At 36.7% G+C, this 8,213-nt stretch overlaps 2 non-coding genes across 2 annotated transcripts; both read right to left on the bottom strand.

Moving 5' to 3' along the window:
• Positions 1-5,222: 5,222 nt before the first annotated feature.
• Positions 5,223-5,294, bottom strand: TRNAE-UUC (transfer RNA glutamic acid (anticodon UUC)). The gene has a single exon. It is a non-coding gene; the product is annotated as a tRNA-Glu (tRNA).
• A 1,170-nt stretch (positions 5,295-6,464) lies between these two features.
• Positions 6,465-6,536, bottom strand: TRNAE-UUC (transfer RNA glutamic acid (anticodon UUC)). Its single transcript has one exon. It is a non-coding gene; the product is annotated as a tRNA-Glu (tRNA).
• Positions 6,537-8,213: the final 1,677 nt, after the last annotated feature.

Below are 8,213 nucleotides of genomic sequence, written 5' to 3'. Positions count from 1 at the left end.
TGAAACGTACTTTTACATAACGAAAATATTTCTAAAGATTATAGAAGAGATACAGAGGTATTACCACTTAATAGATAATGAATACCTGCATACACTAGTCTTTATTCTCCTTCATGGGAAATCACGTAAGGAGTTGTACTAACTGCCTTATTTTGTTCCGCTATCTCAGAACCCCCCATTTTTTTTTTTTTTTTTGGTGATAATAACTTTATTTTTACCACTCATGCTGACAATGTAAAATTCTTCATCCCTCGTTGTATTCATATGTTGTATGTATGAATACAATGAATACAATACAATTCAATACACTTGTATACAATTGTTCATTATGTCCTCCATTTTGGTCAACAACAGTTTCCATTCGAAGAACAGCAGAACGTAACATGTCAACTGGAATAGCCAGCACATGTCTACCAGAGTTTGACTTCAAAAAACCCCACAACCAGAAGTCGCATGGGGTGAGGTCCAGTGATCGGGGTGGCCAAGATGTCTGGAAACAACGGCTGATCACCCGTTCGTCTGTAAAGTGTTGCCTTAGCAATCTTTGGATACAACGGTGGATGTGGGGCGGCGCACCATCTTGCATCTGGTATTGCGAAATTTTCCAACATTTCATAATAACGTTGTCCAGTGACGGAACAGATGCGGGGTCCAGTCGGTGTTACCTGTTCAAAAAAATATGGCCCAATCATGAATGTGGCCATAAATCCACACCACACTGTCACTTTTGGAGAATGCAACGGGACCTCTTGGATAACTCGAGGGTTTTCTGTTGCCCAAATGCGACAGTTGTGCGTATTCACTTGTCTATTTAAGCAGAAGTGGGCTTCATCACTCCAAAGGATGTTTCATGATATCCACTGTCATTCTTGCCAGAAACTGAAGTGCGTATGTGAAACGAATATCTGCATCACCATGCTTTAGCTGCTGTAGCATGTGCATCTTGTAAGGATAGCACCGCATCACCTGACGCATTACTAGCCTTACAGTGGAATACGGCATGTCCACTTCACGAGAAACCCTTGCGCTACCATATGGAGATTGACTTGATAAATCCACGACAGCCATAGCCACATCCTCAACACGAGAGGAGTCCACTTGTTTTCGACCTCTACCTGATTGAACACCAAGATGTCCTGTCGCTTCAAATTTCGCAATCATTTTGCGGACAGTAGTGGTTCTGTGGCAATAACTTACGATTATGCAAATAACTTACGTTATTTGCATAATCGTAACTAAGATAGTTACGCGCCATACAGTGACAAATTTTTTAACTATTTTTTATTATTTTTTTTTCAAGAAATGGCGAGCGCATTCTTTATTGTACCTATTGTCCAAATTTCTGTTCAGTACGAGCCTTAGAACTCGCTCCAGAGCCCCCCACATAAGGATATTTTAATTTTAACAACCCTGTATATGACTGTTAGAAGGGACGTTTCAAGGGAGGAACTAAAGGAGCTTATACCCTCTCGTTATGATCAAAATAATGTGGTTTTTTTGTTTTTTTTTTTACTGTTATATGATGATTAAAGCTTAATGAAACGCCAGAAGACTGCTTTAGCCCCTCCCTTTAGTAAAACCTGGGACCGCATCTGCTCCCAAGAAAGAAAAACTCAACATTCAGGTAAAGTTAGAGGGAAATCCTATTGCATAACATATCCTCACACCCCGATCACGGCCTGTAGTGAGATAAAGCACTCAATTTCCAATCTCACTTTGCCTACTCTAGGAGAAACAATACTGACTGCAATATGAACCACAAGACAAGAGATGATGGGGATACGAAACCCACTGTTTATGAAGCAGTGTATCAAGAAGTGCCTTATCACCATCTCTCTGTATGTATCATAAATTTGGTCTTCAACATCAGTGATGAACATCAAGATTTCTCTTAGTCTGGAATATTGAGTTTTCTGGTGGCTCAAAAGAGTTACCGAAAACCCATTTACTATTTTAGAATCCTTCTTATATGCAACTCTAGAGTCAGCTCCCTGGACTCGGATCCTAATCACTTTTAAAATTCATACAATCTTGCAACTGGTTATTGATCTTTCGTCTTTGAGAAAGATACTGTTCCGGAACAAGACCAGAACACACAATGGCAATGAACCTACTCTTCGAAGTGCATTGAAAAGTGAAAGCGGAAGCACTAAATAGGGTGCTCCCCATGAAAATGATTGCCATCTACAGATTGCCATCTGGGCTGTCTCACTTCTCTTTAGTGAAATTTGAAGTCATCGTCAGAAGACGAAAACCTTAGGACCTTCCCGTTCAGGGTTTTGTTGAAGTAACAACAGAAAAACAATGTGAAACCACAATAAAATAAGATGAAAGATATTATAGGTTTTGATGTTTATGTAAATATTTAATTGATTTACATGTATATGTAAATATATGTTACCTTCTAATTTATACTGCCCTGCTCGCTTAAAGTTGTCCAGGGGTGGTGCAATAAGCAGATTTAAATAAAATAAAATAAAACGAAGCAAAGAAACAAGTATCACTTTGAGAATGCCTAATTTGCTAGTTCAAAATTAGAGAACCTCCATAATTTTACCTCTTGGTAAAATGCAAATATGTATACCAAATTGTAATTTTATTATAATTGTTAATTGGTATGTTAATTAATGATATAATTAATATGATTTACAGATAATAAATGTACAGCCGAATGTCTATCTAAAGTAAATAGACTACCAGCTCCCATAAAACCACCAAGATACGTCAAAAACAGTCGCACTACTGTGATGTTGTTAGACGAAAGCAAGCCTAGTCTTCTCATACTTTATTGCTAAAATATTTCAAAGAGTGTAAAATAAACTGTTCTGTTCACAGCGCAGGTGCTGACACTACCTCCCAGTTCTTTAGTTTGAAAATCGACGCTTCAAATTACATACATTTGGATAATCGACATCCTGCTGTAATATAAACAGATGTATTTACTGCGACATTTCTTGGTAAAGAGAAAGCTCATAATACCATCCTAAAATTCATGAATAAATAACAACAGAACATTCATATAAGCAATGAAAAGCTCTAACATAAAAAGAAATAGGGAATTCGCAAGCTGTACTCATCTAATATTTCTGATCTCTCCACCCAAGTCCTTCTAGTAACAGACAAAAGGTCAGTTATTCCCCAACCTCTTTGAATTTTAAGTAGCAGTAACCACCTGCACGTGACGAATCATCACATAGCGACAAACGACTTCATGCGAGTCAAAGAACACCTACAGTGATACCCCATCCTGTTTAAGTGATCTAACCACTGCGGGAAATGTGAAAAGGAGTAATAGACCTTTGCGTGCTGTTATATCGGAAATATCTTCTAAGAAATGAGAAGATAATTCACAGAGTTCACTGTCATTGACTTCGAGTTATGGGGCTCAAGTTTATTGTTACATCATCCAAAAGTCATACTCTCAGAAGATTTATGACTATTCTCTCTTTAATAATCATGGACTCTTTTATAGCCCAAACTATCATCCCTTTGAATACAAACATTCTACGTCGATCATAACGGTTATTGAATATCTTTCAGCCCTCAGGATACAACTGTAGAGCAAGCTGAATTACAATTTTTGCCGTTCAAAATATTTTTCTCGTTGAGTGACGTCATAAGATGATGTAAGTTTTCCTCCTCTAGCTTTATCCATCACCCTTTCTCCACCGGTTATTTGTGCTGAAAGAAAAGAAAAATGCACGCCCGTAGCTTTTCGGTCTGTTATCTGATGTACTGCAAAACAGCATATTTCATTGGTTTGTCATATAAAACTGGTATCACAGAGGATATCCAACTTAACATCTAGAGAGAGAGAAGCACGCGTTCACTTTAAACAAGCCGAATGAAGAACTGAGTTCTCGAGATACTTCATTGTTCCTGATTAATAAGAAGAAGGAATAAAGCCCCATCTCCCTTTAATCAACAGCCATCACTTACACCTGATGAATTATCCTTCCATCCCTTTTTGAATCAACCCTTCACTCCCATTTATATGTCACAAAGGACTGTTCGTCCCTTATCATCTTTTTAGATCCTTTTTAGGTCAGAGGTGAAGGCTCGTACAGCACAAGATGATTGTATCGTCCATCTGTCAAAACACTCTTAACCCGTCCCTGACCCAAGGGGCCCACGCACCACATTACACGTCTGTGAATGTGGTAAATGCCCACCCAATTAGTCAATCAACTCATTTATTCCATGACAGCAGTCCAGGGGGTCGGTTCTAATCGAACTGAACATTTTGTAACCAAAAAGAGAGTCTATGATAATCCCTAAGGTGAGCAGTAATCAGTGAACTTTGCTTAAGCCCTATGAATCCATACGAACAGATATATTTCACTCTCTCTTAGTACATTAAACGAAAGAAGCTCACCAACATATTATTCTTTTATATAATAAGTATATTTGTACATGACAAAATATTCCTTCATTTCCTTCCTCATCTAATATCATTTAAGAGTTTTATACCATCATAAGCTTTCGTTGTACTGTAATGTGAAACTTTGCAATGATATAATTGAAAAATCAACAAAATAAAATCAAGTGTAATTCTTCAAAAAATTGTCATCTTAAAAAAAAATAACGCATTTAATAAATGCATTATTATCTGTGATATAACTAACAAACTTCTTAAGACATAAATTTTAATTACTATAATGATTTACAAATATGTTAACTTTACTGAAAGGAAAGAGTAAAATATTTCCGATAAAATATACCATTTCAATGTGCTGCCATCTAGTGGCCAAAATGTACATTTTTAAGCATGTGTGCAATTAGATTAATCTTTAAATGATTGCATTAAATATTTGTAGAAACAATAACTTAAAATACAGCGTAAATACTTCGAAATACCACAAAAAATCCATGTTGTATACTGCTTTCCATATTATTAGATAGCAGCGTTTTCTTTGTGTGAAGGTTTCAAGAAAAGTATTAAATAAGTTAAAATAGCTATTTTTTGAAGACATTTTCTTATAGAGAATATGGAGTATGAAGGGTATTTTATTGCCTTTCGTAATTTTTTAAATTCTGAATATTCTTTTTTGAAGTATTTATATTTTTAAAATTATTTATGCTCATTTTTAATTTTGAAGTATTAAACTGCCATTGTTAAAATTGCTATGAATTCTTTTAAAATATTTATAAAAACGTTCTTAGATTTAAGTGAACAAATTTGTTTAAATTAAAAAGGAACTTAAGGGGTAAAAAAATTTATGTTCCCATGCCGGGAATCGAACCCGGGCCTCCTGGGTGAAAGCCAGGTATCCTAGCCACTAGACCACATGGGATATTGTTACAAATACTTTAATTATCCTTATTTAATGAAGACATTTCCCACCGTTGGATTGTATGCTTGGTAAGTCATGTGCAAAATGTTTCTTTTTGTTGATTCATTGATCAGAGATGATTAGTTATTACTTTTTTGTTATTATTATTACTGTTGTTGCTCATATTATTTCTCCTTGATTGGGGGATCCACACCGTGACGAGTATTGCTACCAAATGCACAAGAGTGGTTGTTATGTCTGGTGTTACTGTTGGTCGAAGAACTCTGATTATCCCACAGTGTTCAGGATTGCGAATTTCTGGAGTTTCTTGTAGGTGTTCTCTGGGAGATCTATTGCTGCTAGGCTCTTATGTACGGTCTTTCGCACCATGCCGGTGGCTGACACGATGATTGGGATGGTCGTTACTTGTTGCACATGCCACATCCCTATGATCTGCAGTCTGCGGTTCATGTACTTTCAGATTTTTTTCTCATGGGTTTTCTGGAGGTTACCACTGTTGGGCACCGCTATATCAATCAGATAGGTACTATTTTTCTTCTTTTCGACAAGGGTTGTGTCCAATCTGTTGTGCAAGATTGTCTTGTCCATTATTACGGGGCACTCCCAGTATAGCTTGTGAGTTGGGGTCTCTAGTATTTCCTTGCTAGCTTCTAATGTATTATCCTGGCTACATGGTCGTGTTTATGGGTGTACTCAGTCTGGGTGATCACCCTATATCTTGCGGTGATGTGTTGGATCGTTTCTGAGACCAGGTGGCATCGTCTACATGTGTCATTTGACACTCCGGGCTCCTTAGCGATGTATTTTCTATAGTTTCTGGTGTTCCTGGTCTTGGATGGAGAGTATGAATCCCTCAGTCTCGGGGAAGAGCGTCCGCTCGTGAGCCATTTTATCTATGTGATCTTATTGTTATTAATCACAAATAATAGTACGTTATGTATTGTGTTATAGCTATTATTCTATATTCTCTTCTATCATTGAATAGGTTATTTCTGTTTCCCTCATTATTTATTTATTTTTGGTATCAATTGAGAGAGAATCTTTATTGTAAATTCAGCATACAGAACTGCCAAAGATTTCGGAGTTACCCTATCTTCGAGGCCAGGGGTATAAAATATTCACAATTTCAGAACAGTAATACTTTGAAAATGGCAAAAATAATGACATTTATTCCCATGCCGGGAATCGAACCCGGGCCTCCTGGGTGAAAGCCAGATATCCTAACCACTAGACCACATGGGATTCATGAATACGAGGAAATATTATTATTTTACTGCGAGATCGTGAAAGAATATTTTGAGGACGAGTCAATCAGAAAAAAAAAATTGTAATTAAAGTAGATATAAATGTAAATACAGAAGAAGGACGTAATACAGACAGTAGAAAAGTTTCACTGCTAAAATAAGAGCGCAATGAATACGATGATACTGTTCCAGGAAAAGTATCAAGGCTTTCTTATTTTATCGTGAAAGATAGTACTACTTTGTGGGTTAAAAAAAAAAAAAAATCAAACATCATTATTCAGCCATCAGGAATCAAATAAATTCCAATGGAAGCCATAAATTGCTGGAGTTTGATTTTTAATGACAACATTTTGGATATAATTGCAGAGAATACCAATAAACATATAAATGGCATTTCGGACAATTACAAATGAGGCAGAACAGTAGACCAACTGATAAATTAGAGGTCAACGGGCTGTTTGGATTGCTTTCTTTAGAAAGCTGTCTGAAAGCCTGCTACTGAAGAGCTTTGGGCTAGAAACAGTACAGGAATAGAACTGTTTTAGCTCATTATATCACAAGGAGCTTTTCGCTATTTACTTCGCGTCATCAGATTTTGCAGTAAGATCAATAAAATGAACGATGATCAACTGATATCAGCAAGATCGATCCTCGATATTTTTGTTGAAAATTCTGAAAAATGCTATACAATATCGGAGTATGCAACTATAGACGAGAAGTTGGAAGCTTCAGGAAAACTGAATTTAAATGTATACGCCAGAAGGCAACCTAAATGGCCTTATTTCGAAAATAAAAATATACCGGCAGCATTAGTAAAAGACTGGTTAAGCCTATTTCTGGCAAAGGTCGAAACTGTTTCATCAGTTTTCCACTGATCAAAAAAACCCCTGAGAGATCACAATCTCCCCTAAAGTCAGACAAATAAAATAGAAATTGCGTTAGAGTCCGTGGACACAAATAAACTATCTCGAAACCACTCATTTGATCAAAGATCTCCAATATGGATTTCGTCAGTGTCGATCCACTGGTAATATATTGACTTGTTTTATCCATCTGTGGAAAAATTCAGCGGAAAAATTGATGAAGCTCAAGATTGCATATCTCTATTAAAAATTATCTTGACTTTTAACTTCTCTTGGCACAAGTACATCATAAATATTGCTTCCTCTACGTCTGAAAAACTGGTTTTCTTTTTCGCTCTCGGCGTTACTTTTCTTCTAACTGTACCTACATACTCTGCACAAATCAAAATCCGCCCTGTCATGGAACATTGTTTCCAGATCTCGGGTGGTGCACTCAAAACCTTTCTTAGGCTTCTAGATTCCATTGAAAAGAGGGCAGTCAAGTTAATTAAAGACCAATCTCTTGCAACGTCTCTCCATTCTCTGTCTCATAGATGTTCTATTTCTGCTGCACGCCTTTTCTGTAGACACTTCCGTGGGCGCTGTTCTTCTGAATTGGCATCTATAATTCCCTTATCTGTTCCAAACATCCATTTACTGTCCAATTTTAAGCTCACAAAACCAACTTTCCTTTTTTTTCATTTATTCCTTCACCAGTTTTCTGCTTACAACCTTCCGCAAAAATTAAAATGCATAGAAATTCAATTCCAACGTCAACAAGAACTGTTTTCTCAACCTTCAACCCACACACGATACTAAGTAATATAGGTTCT

Source organism: Mastigoproctus giganteus, chromosome 12 (genome assembly GCF_048544385.1).
Source record: "Mastigoproctus giganteus isolate SK-2022 chromosome 12, ASM4854438v1, whole genome shotgun sequence".
In the NCBI taxonomy this organism is placed as follows: Eukaryota; Metazoa; Arthropoda; class Arachnida; order Uropygi; family Thelyphonidae; genus Mastigoproctus; species Mastigoproctus giganteus.
The sequence above is the reverse complement of the archived record's forward strand: the minus strand, read 5'-3'. Positions and strand labels throughout refer to the sequence as shown.